Genomic DNA, 20,432 nt, shown 5'->3' on the forward strand with positions numbered 1-20,432 from the left:
TTTCTTCTTCTAGTCCCATGAACATTTGTTCCACAAAAACTACATAAATACATACACACCTAATACATAAATAATGTAGTTGGTAAACTAATTTAGAGAATTTCTATACTATATCCTTTTCTTAAAGAATCACAATGTTCATTAGTTCAATAAAAGCTCTAAAAAGTCCTATAACGGTAAAACCCTATTTAACTCAGCATTGCCAAAATTTATTTCATTGTGGAACTCTCTTCTTTTCTTAATATGTTTTATTAATAACTCCTATAACACAGACTCACTTTGGAATATTCTGGCATAGAAAAACATTTAATGACATAAATAAAAATGTACAAATAAAAGTCAAAAAAACAAAGCTATGTACACACTATGATCCTGTCTTTGTAAGACAATTACACTTTTGCTTTTCCTATTTTTCTAGAACATATATTTTTGCTAGAAAAAATGGCATGTTATTAATTACATATTTTAAACACTTTATATTGTTTCATTTGGCATGGGAGAAGCCTACCAGAGTAGGGACCCATTTTCTAAAGTTTCTAAGTATTCTACTCTCTTGTAGGGTTATAACCAGAGCCAAACACCTTCAGTGAGTGCCGGCCCTGTCTTGCTATGCTGGGTGTTGAGTGTTGAATGTCATGGGAAGTGCCCCAGGCTCCTGTATCTACTCCTAGTTGGTTCACCTGAAAAATATCCATTCAACTGAACTTTGAATGGCCTGCATAATTAGTATCATATATAACAAGGAGGCCAAATGTAAAGACGAAGTATTCCCATGCTTTTCCCCCCCAAACACCAACTTGAGGCACCTGACAAAATACTGTTCCATTTTATCTAGATGTCACTATTCCTCCTTGAGTGAACACAAGACCTGGGTTTCTCCCTGCCTTCAGCAGGTGGGCCAAGGAAGGACTCTGTTCAGCCCAACCAGGGACAGATGGACGACGGGAGACAGAAAAGCTGCATGGCCCTCCACTTCACATAAAGAAACCCGAAGTTACGGAAAGTTTGCCATAGCAGAGAAATGAACTACACAGGAAATGGACCATCTGGAAACTCTGGTATTGTAGAAAAGGAGCTGTGGGGATTAAGAAGGCGGGGGATATCACTTCTGCCTTGAAGGAGCTGATAACCAAATGCTTAGCATGGGAGGAATGAAGTAACAAGATGCCTACATTTGGGCTCTGCTGGGAAGTGGCTCTAAGTTCTGAGCAGTTAAGGAAGTGGGAAGGATTAGAGAGCTAGAGTATAACAGAGCACACAAGAGACCCATCTGGAAAGACAAGGTAAATAGATGAACCAAAAAGTGTGTGCACGCCTGCCTGTATGAAGGGCTCCTGAGGCTCCCTGCTCGAGGTGAGACCAGGTCTGTACCCACAGGAAGCAGGCTCTCTGGTTGGCTAGAGGGCATCCTTAGAGAAGCATTTAAAAATCAATCAATCAATAGAGACAATACATAATTTGGTTTTTAATGAAGGGATAGAGCCTAGCACAAAGCCTGGAAAATAGGAACTTACTTTGTGTTTATTGAGTTTAATTAAACTTACAAGCTGTTAGAGGGCTAGAGAGGAGATCTTTGCAGAGTCACACAGGAAATAAGGATTCTTATATGAGCAATAGGGCTTCCCAGGTTGCTCGGTGGTAAAGAATCACTTACAATGCAGGAGACACAGGTTCGATCCCTGGGTCAGGAAGATTCCCTGGAGGAGGGCACAACAACACATTCATTCCAGTATTCTTGCCTGGAGAATCCCGTGGACAGGAGAGCCTGGCAGGCTACAGTCCATAGGGTCACAAAGAGATGGACATGTAAATAAGCAATAACAGACAGAAACAATGGCATAAATGGTGAGATGCACCTTTGGAACAAGGTGGAGAGAAGGCAATTAGAAAAGTCTTTACTTCTAAAAATCCACAGATTAAATTTGATCAGAAGTAGACCCTAGAACCACATTTATGCTCTAAGAAAGTATATGATAATGGAAGTGAGTCCTGAGGACTGGAGTTGCTGGTGAGAATGACTGACAAAGGTGCGCAACGACGTCTATTTCTAGGTCTGTGCTACAGCCCTCAGGACAGTATCACTTGGGAACAATCGTCTGGAACTGATGTTAGACTCAGGGCAGTGGATGCAAGAACACATGTGGGGCTCAACAAACATAGCTCATTTATTCTCAGGTATACTACAGTGGCTACCCATATTTATAATAAAAGACGTAAGATGTTTCATTATTTAATACATTTTGAACTATTAGTTCTAGCACAATAAAAACATGTGTGCAAACACATGTGTGTTTGACAACGTGAGAATCCTGACATGTACAGAATCCAGGAAAATAAAACAAGTATTAATATAGGCTTGAATAGCAATAGTCTGTGGAGAAGGAAATGGCAACCCACTCCAGTGTTCTTGCCTGGAGAATCCCAGGGACAGAGGAGCCTGGTGGGCTGCTGTCTATGGGGTCGCACAGAGTCGGACACGACTGAAGCGACTTAACAGCAGCAGCAGCAGCAATGGGCTGAATAGGCAAAAAGATATCTATCACACTGGGATCATATTTTTATTTTTAATTTATTTTATTTAAGTATAGTTGACTTAAAATGTTGTGTTAACTTCTGCTGTGCTATAAAGTGGTTCAGTTATATATACATTCTTTTTCATATTCTTTTCCTTTATGGTTTATCACAGGATATTGAATCTAGTTCCCTGCACTACACAGTAGGACCTTGTTGCCTTGCTAAGGCATCATCTTAGCAAGGACAAGGACAAGGCTGAAGCTTCTGTTCTTGGTACATTTTCTAAGTGATCTGCATCCACATGGGAGGTGAGCCTTCGCAAAATGAATTCTCTTTCCTGGTGCTTACAAAGCAAACTGCCATGAAGCCTGACTTAGGACAGTTGGGACCACATGGTCAGGTCTTGTAGGCATTAACCTATTGCTTAAATACAAATGCCCTATGCAGCTCTCTTGGCTGTCAATGCCAAAGACCATGTGGCATGCACATCAGAGATGAGTAGAAGAGATGGTTGCCTATCTTGTAACTCACATCCTTACTTCCTCACAAGCAGAGCCACAAATATTTCCAAACCACAAAACAAAATTCACTTATCTAAGCTATAAACACTTCAGTTGTGTGCATTTACACAATGTTAGGCATAATTGGATGTGTTTGTTCTTTCACATATCTATTCCCTTCAGCTCAATGTCAAAAAGTATATGGTTATGGCTTTTTGCCTCAGGTTATTGTTTTGAGTGAAGATGTGAAGTACATTCTGAACCAAAGGCTTTGTGTAAGTTGAGTTATCAACTAACTATCTAGTGCGAAAATCTCAAAGAACAATGTGCAGTTAGAGGAGTGGAGAAAGGCAAAAATTGCTTCTGTTTTCGATGATATTTGTTATTTAGGCTAAGAAGCTGCCCATCATCTCTTTCAACCTAGAAATTTTGAAAAAGGAGAAGAATATAAGACCTTCTACTTTCAGAATGATTTCCATGCATTAAGTTTTACCACTCGTTTAATTTCATAAAGGCATTTTTGTTCTTGAAATAAATGCTTATTCCAGATAAGAAAATCTCCCATCACAACTATGTAAAATCAGACCCAAAGAACACATTTTGGCCATGTCTCTTGACCAAAGAGTGGGGCTCAGTATCAGGACTTGTTTTTCTCCCCAAGACAGATACCACCAATGTTAGACTGCATTCGCAATGGAAATCGTTGCTTGGGCACTGAATCCAGCCACAGAGGATTTGGCAAAAAGGCTGTAACCTCTTCTTTCTCCTCACCAGTGAGAATCCCACCACAGTTTTCCATCCGTTGGTGACCTCCATCCTGGATTACCTCAATGCCCTTTGCTCAGGGCTATGGTTAGAGACCTCCCAGAAGCACCAGCTGTTGGTAGAGAATGCATCAGTTGTCTAGCTGCTAACGGTCATACGCTGACGTGACTGGAGTGGTTCTGAATCCCCAGGGCCCATCTGGCTTAGGCTGATGGCCCCAAGCCCTTTCATCAGCCTGAGTCACTGGGTTTTTCAAGAAGTATATTGGGCTCGTTGACATTTTGCAACTTCTAAACCTCCATGGACGTTCACCACTTCTTGGCAAGGAGATGGACTGAATATAAGTAATGATAGTTGATTGGGCAGTTTCTTAGTCTAGTTAACAAATATCATGTAAAATAGAAGCAATTTTTGCCTTCCTTCACTCCTTCAACTTGCACATTTTTCTTTGGAATTTTAGCCCTAGATGAACAATTGATAACTCACACAAAACCTGATTCAGAATGTATTTCAGAGTTTCACTGTAAGCAATAATCTGCAGCAAAAAGTCTTACCATATACTTATGAGAATGGATAGATGTAAAAGGAGACACTGATGTTTAACTAACTAACCCTTACCTATGCACAGTGAATTAGGCAAGAAGTTGGCAGTAAAGAAAGTATGACTCTCTTGAAAGGATGCCACGGAATGCATATGCTTATTAACTGGAGGCTACAGATTCACAGCCAGATGGCCTTCCTACCCAGGTCCTAAACCACCACACCACCTAATTAAGATTTTGAAGAAAAATGAATATGAAATAACAATTTTCATCAGGGAATACATACTTGATTCTGCTTCCTCTGGTCTTCAATGAAATCCCAGATTATTAGATAGTATCCAAGGTCTGTTGACTATGGAAATATGATTTGACCAAAAAAAAAAAAAAAAGCAAGGCAAAATGTCATTGGTTTTAAATGCTTCACTTTCAAAAGTTTGCTTTTATAAAATACTCACCTAGAAATCAGAATTGGAAATCGTTGCACCAATTATATGAAAGTCTCTGATGTACTCAGTTGTTATTTAGGTTCTATTATTTAGGGTTTTGGACTAATCAGTTTATTTAAAACTGGGCATTAGGAACCAATCTTAAAACAGTAATTGAGGTTAACTAAAATAACACTGTGTATACACTATATGAAGGTTTACTAAAATAGCTGTCAGGCAACTGTTATTGAGAGAACTTCTGTTCCACTCAGAGGGATAAGTTTTGATGGTGACAGCAAAACTTGACTTGGGCTTGAGAAAGACAATCCTTATGCAAATCCTTACAGCACAATCAGTCGCTCATGCTGTGACAGCAGACCCTTCTCCAAAGAAGACACCCAGGTGGCTAATAAACACATTTTAAAATGCTCAACATTGCTCATTATTAGAGAAATGCAATCAAAACTACAATGAGGTATTACCTCACACCGGTCAGAATGGCCATCATTAAAAAAATCTACAAACATTAAATGCTAGAGAAAAGAGAACCCTCTTGCGTTGTTGGTGGGAATGTAAATCGATACAGCCACCGTGGAGAACAACATGTAGACTGCTTAAAAAATAGGAACAAAAATTACCGTATGATCCAACAATCCCACTACTGGGCATATGCCCTGAGGAAACCATAATTTAAAAAGACACATGTACCGCAATGGTCACTGAGGCCCTATTCACAATAGCTAGGACATGGAAGCAACCTAGATGTCCATCAACAGATGACTGGATAGAGAAGTGGTGGTGCATATATACAACGGAATATTACTCAGCCATAAAAAGGAACACATTTGAGTCAGTTATAGGTGGATGAAACTAGAGTCTATTACACAGTAAAATAAGTCAGAAAGAGAAAAACAAATATTGTATATTAATGCATATATATGGAATCTAGGGGGCTTCCCTAGTAGTTCAGCTCGTAAAGAATCTGCCTGCAATGCAGGAGACCATGGTTCGATTCCTGGGTCAGGAAGATCCCTTGAAGAAAGGATAGGCTACCCACTCCAGTATTCTCAGGTTCCACCACTCCCTGATGGCTCAGATGGTAAAGAATCTGCCTGCGATGTGGAAGACCTGGGTTCGATCCCTGGGTTGGGAAGAGCCCCTGGAAGAGGACATGTCAACCCACTCCAGTGTTCTTGCCTAGAGAAGCCCCATGGACAGAGGAGTCTGGCAGGCTACAGTCTGTGGGGTCACAAAGAGCTGGCCGTGACTCGTCGAGCGACAAAATGCAGCACAGCACATGGAATCTAGAAGACGGTGCTGGTGAACCTGTTTGCAGGGCAGCGATGGAGATGCAGACATAGACGAGAGACCTGTGGACCCAGTGGGAGAAGGAGAGGGTGAGACGGATGGAGAGTGTAGCATTGAAACCCACACATCATCATATGTGAGTTAGATAGACAGTGGAAATGTGCCCTATGACACAGGGGGCTCAGATCAAGTGCTCTATGACACCTAGAGGGGCTGAATGGGGTGGAAGGTAGGAGAGAGGTTCAGTAGGGAGGAGACATGTGCATGCCTCTGGCTGATTCATGTGGATATATGGCAGAAACCAACAAAGTCTTGTAAAGCAATTATCCTCCAATTAAAAATAAATACAAATTTTTTAAAAATTCCAGTGAATAGGCAGAATGACCTACCCAGGCATTAGGGTGCAATCATCCACTATCCAAAGAGAAAGACAGCCCATAATAAAAAATGTTAAGTTAATGGACTCTCATAAGTTGAGAAAGTTAAATGAATTAGCTAGATTCATACAATGAATTCCCTGAGTGTTGTTTCATGTTAGTCTGTAGAAAGCATTACTATCTGGATTTCAGACATTCCCAGGAGTGTCAGCAAAGAGGAGCTTAGGACAAAACGGCATATTCAATGAAGACAATTACATGAGAAAATTCATGTTAAGTTACACTGACACTGATGCTATTCACGTGTTACAGGGATAAGGCTCATACGATATGTCTCCCTAGAAAGACCTGGGGGCAAGCCTGCTTCTTCATGAAGCCCCCTTCACAACACCAGTTACCAGTTAACTTCATCCTGGTCGCACAGTGGCTCAGCCAGTTACCAGCTACTGGGCCATGTGTCTGCCCACACACTTGCTACAAATGTAGTGATCCTGCCAGTAGCATCACCATTTAAAGACTCTGCCCCTAAGGCAGATGTATATTGCCTGACATTACATCAGGATCAATTTCCCTTCATGTTCCCTTCTTACACTTAAAGATACTTTGAATTCAATGCCCTACAGACATTCCTTTGGTTCTTCTCTGGGTCACCAACCTTCAGAGTCAAGAACCTTGCTCCTAACATTCCTGGCTGCCTGAGATTTTAAAAGCCAGTCCAATGATCAGCCTTAGTCTGTATAGAATGTTCGCCAGTGTGCAGCAAAAGTTAGGAGAGGAACAAAGGGCAAGGGAGGGATTTGTTTTTCTCCTAAATGTAAACAGATACTTTGTAAAGGCTATCAATAGCTTCACTACACATACTTCTTATTTTTCTGCTTTTTGGTGTTCTTTCTTCTGAAAAATGATGGTCATTGATTGACTGTAAGTTTTCCTTAATGGTCTGACTTTGCTAGATATAATATAATATAAGCTAAATATTATATAAGATGAATATCATGTTATTCCCTCTCTTTCTTCCTTTTTTCTTTCTTTGTCTCTTACATTTTTTGTTCATTTTTTATTTCACTGTTTTGTTAAATTCAAATCTGTGGGAAAAAATGGGGCATCTTAAATTCAGTGGTCACCAGGCTCTATTGATGAAGTGTCAGTGTCCACCTTGTACTGATCATGTAGTTACACTCAAATCTGTTCAAAGTGCGCTAAAATCTACCCCTGCACATTATCAGTGTGCAAGGAGAAATTCTGTATTTTCCATGGCAGGACTCTGGTAGGAGTATCTGGAAAGAAGGAGAGAGAGAGAAGGGAGGAAGGAAGGCAAGAACGAAGAAAGGAAGGAAGGGAAGTAGGGAAATGAATGAGACAGGAAGACAGGGAGGGAGGAAAGGAAGAAAAAGAACAAAAGAGGAAAGAAGGGCAATTCTGTTAGTACTGTGTTCTCTCATGCTTTCCATTCAAATGTCCTCTCAAGTCAGGCTTAGCTTTGTTGCTATTTACAGCTGATTGGAGACATCATCTCCTGCATAAGGTGTAGGTTTGGTCTGAACACCCACAAAGAGAGTAAAATCAGTGGGTCCAGGGAGGCTGCAAGTCACTTTGACTCCAGCAAACTCCAGAGTAACTGGGTCACTGCTGTGACAGTTCCTTGTTGACAGAATAAATCAGAGAGTGGAAGCTCATGGAGGAACATAAAGAGATGCAGCAACCCAGAGGACACCCTGCTCTCCCCAAAGATGCCAATGCAGGAGACGAGGAAGAAGGTCAATGTCCCATCCCAGCCCTGTCCCATCCCACAGTCATGTCAGTTTACCATTGTTCACTTTCTTTACCCATAACAACAGAAGATTAAAGATGACAGAATATAGTGAACCAGGCCTGTTTGAGCCACCTGCTAGGCACTGAGGACAGGCGTGCTTCCCAATCTGATTTTGCTCAGTCCCCCTCAGACAGTGCCCCAAAAGTGAAGTGCTAGATAAGACACTATTGAATGCCTGTGTATGTGCTAAGTCGCTTCAACCATGTTCTACTCTTTCTGACCCATGGACTGCACCTCACCAGGCTCCTCTATCCATGGGATTCTCCAGGCAAGAATACTGGAGTGTGTGGACATGCTCTCTTCCAGGGGATCTTCCCAACCCAGGGATCAAACTCGCATCTTCCTTCTCCTGCACTGGAAGTTGGGTTCTTTACCACTACCACCATCTGGGAAGCCCCAAATACACTATTAATAGTTTCTATATATGAGGGGCTATCATCTAATACAGGACTTCCCAAGTGCCGCCAGTTAAGAACTGGTAAAGAACCCACCTGCAGGAGACACAATAGACACAGGTTCGATTCCTGGCTCAGGAAGATCCCCTGGAAAAGGGACAGGGCACCCACTCTAGTGTTCCTGAGCTTCCCCGGTGGCTCAGACGGTGAAGAATCTGCTGGCAATGTGGGAGACCTGGGTTCAATCCCTGGGTTGGAAAGATCCCTTGAAGGAGGGCATGGCAACCCACTTCAGTATTCTTGCCTGGAGAATCCCCATCTGCTTTTAAGATACACACATATATAATAAAGATATAGTCAAGCAAGAACAAATGCTTTTGGAGAAGGGCATGGCAATCCACACCAGTATTCTTGCCCCGAGAATCCCATGGACAAAGAAGCCTGGCAGGCTACAAGTCCATAGGGTCACAAAGAGTCAGACATGACTGAAGTGACTCAGCATGCAAGCAGAAAGAGAAATCCTTTCTCTCTACAATAATATATACCTCAAGGCACCTGACACATTCCTATTCACATTAATATCAGAAAAAAGGTAGGGATATCATTATTGCCTCCATTATTGAGGACTATTTGGAAGTTTTAGCCAATTGATTCAGATATTAAGCTTAAACTAGATAATTCACTCTGGAAAGCAGAGGCGATCTTAATTTCTTAATTATCTTAATTTCTCATATGATTATCTGTCTTTAAAAAGCCAAGGCAAGTAATTGGTAAGCAATTAAAGTGAATAAAAGAATTAGACCAAAGGAGAATGAACATTAAAAAAAAAATACAAAGTCAATGATTTTAAAAGTGATTAAATTGCTAAAAGGATTATTTAGAGAATTAGCAGCATGGGAATGGAAGTAGGCTTTGGTGGCTGGTTATTATTAGTTAGAGAGGCAGACGGGGATTTCCCCCACCCCCTTTGCCCTCCCCAGTGAAGAAGGAAAAGGAGCAAAGACAGGGTATCATACAGAGTGAAGTCAGAAAGAGAAAAACAAGTATTATACATTAACACATATATGCAGAGTCTAGAAAAATGGTATAGATGATCTTATTTGCAAAGCAGAAATAGAGACACAGATGTAGAGATCAAACATATGAATACGAAGAGGAAAGGGGGTGTGGAAGGAATTTGGAGGTTGGGATTGGCATATATACACTGTTGATGCAATGCATAAAAGAGATAAATAATGAGAACACGCTGGTAATGCACAGAGAACTCTGCTTGATGCTCTGCGTTAACCTGAATTTGAAGAAAGTACAAAAGGGGGGGAATATACAGTATGTGTAGCTGAGTCATTTTTTTCTGTATGGTAGAAGCTAATACAACATTGTAAAACACTATAATAAAAATTAATTAAAAAAAGAAATCAAGACAAGGGCAGTGAAGAGATTGGGGTGGGGTTGAGTGGGGTGTTTAATTAAAGTGGAAGCTGAGGGAAAATGCAAAGGAGGGGACAAATTGGTTTTTCAGAATCTTCAAATCTATGCAGAGAAATCTAAACCTGATTCAGGAAGAAAAGAGACCACAGGAACTAAGAGAAGAAAAACAATGTTGGTGCTGCTGATGATTAAAAGTCTGTTGTCCCCCTCCTTTTCCTCAAATTTCTGTTACTTTAAGGCAAGATTGGAGACTTCTTGCAAATATCTTTAAACTGTGCTTACTGGTTAAGATTACTTTCTTCCATAAGCTTTTGTTAGCAATCTACCTGGCACTGGGTATGCAGCAATCAAGAGGATAAATTTCCCACCATCTGAAAATGGAAAGGGTACCGTGCCTCTAGATAATATTGTGATTTAGAAATTCTTCTAAAATAAAAGTTTGGGTCTGATACATTTCTAATCTGAGTGGGGAACATTTTTCATGGGATAAAAATCAGTGGAAGAAATAAATTGTGTGTGTGTGTGTGTGTGTGCATGCATCACTTTGTGACCCCATAGACTGTAGCCAGCCAGGCTCCTCTGTCCATGGAATTTTTCTGGCAAATACACTAGAGTGAGTTGCCATGCCCTCCTACAAGGGATCTTCCCAAACCAGGGGTCGAATCTGAATCTCCTGCATTAGCAGCAGATTATTTACTATTGAGCCACCAGGCAAGCCAGAAATAAAGTATGGATAGATTCAAACACAGAAAATCTTTTAACACCTTGTCAAAGCTTCTAAATTAAAAAGAGAAAAAAGGAGAAAATCTATGCAAACAGTTAACCTAAATGTTTATACAAATAATTAAGAAAATGGAAAGCAAATAGAAATAATGTTTGCAACAAACATGTATATTCTGATTAGGAAAGGCACTGACTTGATAAATCCAAAGGATGTGATCTGACACTGCTATGGTCTGAGTATCTGTATTGCCCCCAAAATATGTTGAAATTCTAATCCCCGAAGATGATGGTTTGAGGAAGGGGGACCTTGGGAAAGTGCTTAGATGATGAGGATAGAACCCTCAGGAATGGGCCTGATTCCTTTAAGAAAGAGGCTCCAGGGAGATTCCCAGCACCTTTCACCATGTCAAGACCCAGCAGCCATGAAACGGGATGAAGGTGCTCACCAGAGAATATGACCATGCTGGTGCCTTGATCTTGAACTTGTCAGCCTCTAGAATTGTGAGAAATAAATTTTTGTTTATAAGTTATCTTATCTGAGATATTTTGGTATAGTAGCCTGAATGGACTAAGACAGACACACAACCATAACTGCACATTCTGAGAAACACCAGATTTTTATCCGTTTAAAATTTAAAAAAAAAAATTAAAAAAATAGATTTTACTAAAATAATTGACTGTAGTAACATTTAAAAAGTCTGTATTTTAAGGATGAGATGTGTCTAATAAAGATTTAAAAAGCAGCTCAATTCACTTTGGAAACATTCTGTTCCCCCCCCACCCCACTTTGCTACAACTTTCAATTCCTTTGTTGATCTTATTTGAAATGCTACTTTGTGTCACTCTATTATCCTAATTATAAATTAAACTAGATTCCTGAGTTGTCTGATTCAGGAACATCTGAGCTTTTTCTTTATATCAAATCCTCTTTACTTCCACTCTAAGTGTAAATGCTAACTCTCTTATCAAATGTTTCCTACATATGCTTTCTCACCTAATTAGGTAAGAGATTACTTTTGTCCAGCTCTTTCCTGGAAGTACAAAGAAATCTATAAGGAGATTAGGCAGAACATCTCCATGTCAGCCGTACAGACTTAGCTGCTTTTTCAAATCTCTGGGTCTGTCTCAATTTGTCTGCCTCTCTTTATTTTCTGGCTTCAACTCAATTATGCTGCATTTCCTGGACTCTAAGAAACACATTACTTTTCACATTTTAATATTTCTAAAATTGGAATTTTGATTGAATTTGCCCAAGTTTCTTTGTTACTTTTACTCATTATCTTAATTACAATGCAGGAGTCCTTTTAAAATAAAGATGGTAGCTAATATGCAATGTAAAACTTGCAAAATATAAAGCATATTGAATACCAAACTATTTTCTCAAAAGATGAATCTCACCCTCACCAAAAAACAACTTTAAATCACTTTTTAAAAACTTAGTAAGATGTTGTTAAATTTTTTTCATTACTTACACTTTAAATAATCCCTCTCTCTCTCTCTCTCTATATATATATATATATACATATATATATATATATGTCAATGAGCTATCATTTATTTACCAATTTCTTTAATGGATATTAGGGTTGCTTTCAATTTTTTTTTTTTAATTTTTACAAAGTCTTGATGTGCAGCGTCTCTAATTCCCCTGATTTCCCACCACAGCCAATTTTAAGTTATCAACATCACTGAATTGGGGGTTGGGAAGAAATGCACACAGACTTTCCTAGTAATAATAGATTCCATCACCCATCTGAACTGAATTCCTGGAAAACAAACATGATAAGTTATTGCAGGGTTAAAGAAAACCTCAGACCAGTACCTAGACTTACTGAAGGAGATGAAGTATGCTAGGGGAGCAAGGATAGAAATTTGGGTGAGAAGGGATAATTGAGTCAGAGGTTAAACATATTTTATTGGGAAAAATTTGTCTAATGGTGGGTTTTTTTAGGTCATTTATTGTGGGTATGTAAACATCTTCATCTATTTCATCTATGAAGTCTTTGTAAATGCTACATTGCTCACTGATGCTTTGGGATGAGTTTTGGTTGAGGGGAGGTGGTTGCAGGGAGTATGAATTGCAAAAAAGTGCAGAATCCTGCTTCAAGATTGGTGCAGGACTAAACCTGAAGCTACATATTAATAATAACTTAAGAGGACAAAAAATAGAAGTCAGCGAAGGTGGAAGGTTTCCAAGAAAGAAACATACAGGGGTTTTTTGTTTGTTTGATTGATTGGTTATTTTTCCTGCTAGTGAATTTTAGTTTATATGGCTAGCCATAGAGGACAAGAAAGAAATGGCAGAGGATGGGACAGTGTAAAATGCAGGGCTTTGGGGACTGTATGGCTAAGCCAACAATGTTTTGACATCGTTAGCAAAAATTTCTATGTTCCCGTGATGAAAAATTGATCCAATAATTTTTACAACTCTTTTTTGAAATTTGAAGTATAATTGATCTTTCTGTTTTTTAATTTTGGAGGCTCAGTGGTACAGAAATTGCCTATTGTTGCAGGAGATGCGGGAGACGCAGATTTGATTCCTGAGTTGAGAAGATCCCTTGTAGAAGGAAATGGCAACCCGCTCCAGTAATCTTCCCTGGGAAATCCCGTGGACAGAAGAGCCTGGTGGGCTACAGTCTATGAGGTCACAAAAGAGTCAGACATTACTTAGCGACTAAACAACATAGTTGATTTACAGTTACAATTTAGTCACAAGTGTACAGCAAAGTGATTCAAAGTGTACAGCAAGTGTACAGTTATACACACATACATACACACACACATATATAAGAATATATATATTCTTTTTCAGATTCTTTTCCATTATATGCAATTACAAGATATTGAATATAGCAACCCAGGCTATACAGTAGGTCTTTGTTGCTTATCTATTTGGTATATAATAGTGTGTATATGTTAACCCCAAACTCCTAATTTATCCCTTCCCACACCCCCTCTCTTCCCTCTGATAACCATGAGTCTGTAAGAATTGATCCAATTTTGATACAATCTGACATAGCCTTCTAACCACAACTCATCCTTTCAAGTTAAGGGTTTAAGAATTTCTTCTGGATAGAACTTCTTAAATTGCACTTTCTCAATTCTTTTCTCAGACTTTCACCAGAGACAATTTCACAGTAAAGTCCAATAGACCCTATGAGATAAGATGCCCACACATTTGACTTCCTTATCACCATCTCACATAGACTGGGAAAATGGGAAGCAGTGCAATTGAAGGGAACTGTCCTTGAGCATCTCCTTTGTCAGAGGGTAGTCCTGGAAATAGAAGCCTGTGTTCAGGCTTCTGATCCTGTTCTCTTTCTTCCAGATGTTATCTCTGTGACTGCCCCAAGCTCTTGGGGGCACAGAATCCACCAGAAGCAGGGACAGAGGGCATGGTTATACTCTGGTGATGCTTTGCCCATCACGTGAGAGAAGATTTCTACGTTGGTGCCTTTCTGAACTGCGGAGAAAGTGGGGAGAAGGACTGGATGAGGCTGTTCTCTGTGTGGTCCAGAGGCCTTTACTGCAGGAAGTGGGCCCTTCCGGCCACACTTCTACCAGGAATCCTTCTTTCCCCTTATAGCAAACCCCTGTTTATAAATATACATGCACCCATACACAAACATATACATCCCTCAAACATCCAGAGCGGCTCTGTATCCACAAAGATAAATACACAAAGAAGAAGCATGACAGAGACGGATGAACAGAGAAGTATTTTTAATTTTTTAAGAAAACATTTTCTTGCTTTCGGGGGAGAAACAGTCGGTTCTAAGGGAAAGGAAACCTGTACTTAGGCTAAACTTCCTCAGGATTAATTATTACTGTATTTGAAATCCAAATGACTTGACCCATCATTAGTGGATAAGTGTAGGCCAGGGAATAAATATCCACTGTGTCCACAATAAGACAGGTACCCGCACCGAGTTCAAAGGCCCCAGGACGCTACCACACACACGTTGAGGCCATCTTTAGAGTTGTGAGGATGACGAAAAGCTGGCTGGACTCTGAAAGCCCAAGGAGGCAGCCAGCACAACCTCAGCCTAATTAGCAGAAACCACAGGCCTAACCAGCTGCTGGGCCATTCACGTAACCAATCCTGGAGCCAGATGCCACTTGTGGAAAAACATACCTCAGCGCCCCTCGTTGAAATTCCGTCCCTAGGCTCATAAAGAGGGTACTGTGTGAGCCACACAGGCCTGGCTTGGGGCAACTGGGGCCATTCTGTGAGATAGAGCGAGAGGCTCTGCTCTGCGTTCCAAAGGCCCCTGATTGTAAACAGGCTGCTCAGCGCGCCTGGAACCCAGTGGAGGCCCTGCCGCTGTTTTCATGCACGCCTGGGATTTTCACTGTATTCTGACTTGTGTAGGAAAAGGATCAGAAGAGCCTAAAATCCTCTATGAAGTAAATGAACGAAGAAGTGTTTTATCAATAAAGTTTCATTTACACCTCGCACGCGTATCGCTTAAATGACAAAAGCCCGGGAACACCTCACATCTTCTTTCGAACATATGTCTTTTTTTCTCTTCATAAACAGAGTCCAGACCTCAAACACTTGTGTACTTCATAAGTGTTATTTGAAGATGGTGGCATTTGTTGAATTGAATTCAGGCACTTGGCTTACAAAGGGTTCTCTTTGCTCCATTCTATTTAATGTAACTACAACTACCAATTTTTCCCATGAAGGAAACGTTTAATGATATAAATGGATTTTAAAACAATTTGGTACCCTCACCTATGAATGTTGGCACTCAACGTTTTTAATAGGTGTAAGGTCATAATTCAGTCTTAGTACACTATCTCTTATTTTGAGCATTTTCTACAGAAATATCTATCCTGGAGAGCAATATAAAAGCTTTGTTTAGCAATATATCCAAATGGATCAGGTCACAATAGAAGAGTTAGTTATAAACACCTTTTTGCTACTCAGGACAAAGAAAAAAAAATGCATAGAGCATATAAAAATTGGTGTGATATCTTTTCAGGGTATGGAAGATGAGTTTATTTAAAAAAAAAACAAACCCAAACCAAACAAAGGCAAAAAGGACAGAAGAGCTAATAATATAATTTCATGGTTTATAAAATATTGGTGAAGTTTGGTGGTGTGTCTCACATATCTTAAATTTGCCAGGATACTCTCTTAAACCCTTTACATCCACACTGAGCTTTCCATTCATATTTCTCATTCTCTACATGATTTCCCAAATTATTTCTTTTGTCTGTCATGATTTCCCATTGTTTAAGTCAAATCATCTAATGTTCATGATAAAGCAATACACAGAAATATCTTTGCAGATAACTAACATGCCCTGATGTCCTGGTGGGAAAAATACTGTTGGGATTATGAGAATAAATCAGAGTTCATGAAGAAAAGTTAATTCCTCCCATCTATGCTGCCCACTTTGACCCTCTCACTTGTCATAGCCTCATAGCCTCATGCTCCAAGAATAGGGGAGCTTTGTGTGGACTAGTATTCAACCAGAAACTATATCTTCAAAAGAAATTGCATACATTATAAGGCATGAGTAGTACAGTAAAAACAGAAAGGTGGATAAAAATGGAATGTGTTGATATTAAGTGTTCCAAAGAAAAATAAGAAAAAGTAACAAAGAAAGCAAGTAAAGAAAAGGGAAATTTCTACAAAGCTTTCAGATAGACTCCAAGGCCAGTTACTTGATCCTATGAGTGCTTTAAATATTTCTAATGCATTTATGTACTCAGGCAGCAAACAACTTAGCTAAAAATTGGACTTTCTAATATTAAGGAAGGAAAGAATTTTGATAGGCAGGGAGAGCATCTGCCACGATGGCAGTTACACAGTACAGATTTTATTCTTTAACTTGAACTAAGAAAAAAAAGGTGAAAATATTTACTGAAACGCGTTTCTATTCCAAAGCTTTTTCTTTCAGCTTAAATAAGATATTGCACGTGGAAACTGTTGAAAGGAGTAAAATGACTAAACAATTCTAAAGAGGGATTTTTTTGTTTCCTTCTTTTATGGTGAGTGGCTTTGAAAGTACCTGTGGTATCCGGATATTAAAGAATCACTGGATCATAAGCTAAAGGACAACTTTACATAAGAGAGTTAGAGATGTTTAGGAAACACAGTTAAGCTGAATATCAAAAGGATCTGACATCAACTTTGATGGTTAAAAGTAGGCACTTTTTGAGGCTAGCAGAGAGCCATAATTTTTGACAGAGTGTGCTTTTATTTTCTGAAAATGTGGACAAATCTATTTTGTTCTTTCACAAGGCCAATAATCAAACTCATTCAGTATTGTATATAAGAAAAATATATACAAGAAAATATGTATAAGAAAAAATAGATAATTAGCCACGTGTTTAATGAAAAATAGCATTAAATTAAAAAAGAGAAAAAGTACATTTGAGTCTTTGTAATGTAAGCAGGTTCTAGAAGGAGTCCAAAGCATGTAATAAAGAAATACAGTAAATTGTTTCAAAGAGTACAGTTGACCTCTGATCCAGACAAGATAGTGTAGACCCATTTTTCCCTATTTCTCCTTGCTAGGTACAACTCTCACCCTAGAAATGGCAGAAGAAATAGCGAAGAAGGACTTTGGAATGTGGTAGGAAGAAGGGGAGTTCCTTTAGAACCTCAAGGCTTGAAAAACAACACAGCAAAAGGACGTCTTATGTCCCCTCACCCAATGAAAGAAGTCTACACACACCATCATTTCCCAACACCTGACCCAACAACAGAAGGTAATGCCCCTGAACTGATGAGACGCCCTCTGACAACATCAGGTGAGATCAAAAAAAGCTGTAAGGGCATTGACTGAGAGGTTCAGGAACAGTAAGCAGTGAGGAAAAGTCTTCTCCTCTCCCACCAGGACTGAGTCTCAGGCAAGAGGGACTTGGTGTCAGTGAGAGGCACTCAGCTACAAAAGCAGCCCAGTCCCTGGAAGTTTCTTGTCCCTGTAGTCTAAGTCCATCCTCGCTAACCCAGAGACACCAGAATAGTCCAGAGGCACCAAGAGAAGGACCCCAACACACCCTCATCAACTGAGACATACCTGGAAGCCAGGCCCGAAGAAATCCCTTATTTCCCCTCAGGAAGCACCAGCAGAAACTAGTGGAACCTCAGTGGCAACAGATTAACCAATAAGACCAAAATAACACTGTTATTTATACTGTTATTATTATTACATAATATAAGAATATACCAAAGAGTATGTTGCTTTGATAAAGAATCTGAGAATTAAACTCCCAGTGAAATAAAAGCCCACAAAAGTAGGACAGAATCCATATATGTTAACCTTAAATAGCATGACTGCCAGCTAAAATAAAAGATTTATATGAAATCCAAAGTCTCCTAACATAATAGATAAAAATATTCAGGATAAACTAGAAAGTTATCTGTCATACAAAGAACACGGAAAGTCACAACCCGAATGAGAAATGACAATCAACCGAAATCAACAATGAGTTACATTTTGGAATTATTTGACAAAGATTTTAACATAGTAATCATAAAAATGCTTAAACAATCAATTAAAAATTCTCTTGGAACAAGTGAAAAAATAGAAAAATCTCAGCAAAGAAAGGAAAATCATATTTAAAAAATCAAGTGGAAATTAGAAATAAAAAAACTCACTGCATGGACTAAATAGTAGAATGGAGATAGCAGAAGACAGAGTCAGTAAATTTTACAACAAAAGTGTAGAATTTACCCGATCTTGCCAACACAGACAAAATAGCCTGAATATATATACATACACACACACAGAGACACACAGATAGAGACTTAGGGATCTTGAGACAATAAGAAAAGAGTGGTGTTGGAAGACTATCTAAATAAATGATTACCGGCAACTCCCTCAAGTCACCAAAAGACACAAACCTACAGATCCAAGAAGCTGAGTAAATCCCAAACAAGATAAACTCAAAAAAACTTGGGCCAAGATTTCATAATTAAACTTTTAAAAACAAATAAAGACAAAAAAAAATCTTTAAAACATCTAGAGAGAAATAACACATTACCTGTAGGGGAAACAGCAATTTAAATTACAGCAGATTTCTGATCTGAAACTATGGAGGCCAAAGAGAAGTGGCACAATATTTTTCAAGAGTTGAAAAGAAAGAACTGTCCACCTCAAAAACTATATCCAGTGAAACTATCCTTCAGAATAAAGAGATAAGTAATATTTGCATACAAAGAAAAACAAATTTAATGCCAGCCAACCTACCATTAAAGATTGGCTAAAGGACTTTCTTCAGACAAAAAGGAAATGATAAAAGAAGGACTCTTAGAGCACCAGAAGAGAAGGAACAAAGGAAAGAGAAGAAATCTGTATCCAATAGACTATTTTTTTCCTTATGAATTTTATAAACCAAAGTGGATACTTTGATGAAAAATTATAACACTGTCTCATATTTAAGACAGGGCTTCCCCAGTGGCTCAGAGATAAAGAATCCACCTGTAATGCAGGAGACTCAGGGGGCACAGGAGATGCTGGTTTAATTCCTGGGTTTCGAAGATCCCCAGGAGAAGGAAATGGCAACCCACTCCAGTATTCTCGCCTGGGAAATCCGATGGACAGGGGAGCCTGGCAGGCTACAGTCCATGGGGTCACAGAAGAGGAGGGCATGACTTAGTAATTAAACAACATACTTAAGACAGTGATATTTAAAAGTGAGGAAGCTAAAGGGACCTAAATGGAAGTGAAGTTTTCAGTCTTTACTTGAAATGGTAAAATGTTGATACCAGTAGACTGTGATAAGTCACCTGTGTATATTTTAAAAACTAGAGTTGTCACTATGAAAACTAGAAAAAGAGATAAAACACAAAAACACAAGTGAATCAAAATGGAATTTTAAAACAATTGTCCAAATAGCTCACAGGAAAACAAGAAAAGAGAAAGAGAAGAAACTAAATCCATAAAAAACAAAGAGAAACAAGTAGTAAAATGCCCTACTTAAGTGCTAACATATTATTAATTACCCTAAATGTAAATGGTCTAAATATATCAATCAAAGGACAAAATATATCAATCAAAGGACAGAGATTGTTCAGCTGATTAAATAAAATGATCCAACTACATGCTGCTTACAAGAAACTTACTGATGCAGGAGACATAGGAGACAGGTCAAGAAGATTTGATCTCTGGGTCAGAAAGCTCTCCTGGAGATCTTGGTCCCCTGGAAACAGCAACCCACTCCAGTATTCTTGCCTGGGAAATCCCACAGACAGAGGAGCTTGGTGAACATCACTGCATGACTAACAATAACAACAATTAGTAATAAAAGAATCAACCCATTGGAAAGAGAATCCTAAATTTGTACATACTAAACAACAGAGCCTCAATATGCATGAAGCAAAAACTGATAGAGCTCAGTTCTAAAATGCCCTTTTTTGGTTGCCAGAGGTAGGATGTGAGGGGGTAAGGAAAATAAAATGCACATTTTTTTCATAATATTTCTGGAAACAGAGATATGTCTTATAATGCATGAAAATTCTAATGTGAAAAACTGTTTTTTTTAAACTGTCATAAATTAATAACACATTTTATACTCCAGTAGTCTTAGAAATGAGAAAATGTGATTATTGCCTCTGTTTCAAAAATATATCCTGCTTCATGTTAAGAAAAACAATTTAATAGTATTGATAGGTAGACAGAC

Source organism: Dama dama, chromosome 5 (assembly GCF_033118175.1).
Source record: "Dama dama isolate Ldn47 chromosome 5, ASM3311817v1, whole genome shotgun sequence".
NCBI lineage: Eukaryota > Metazoa > Chordata > Mammalia > Artiodactyla > Cervidae > Dama > Dama dama.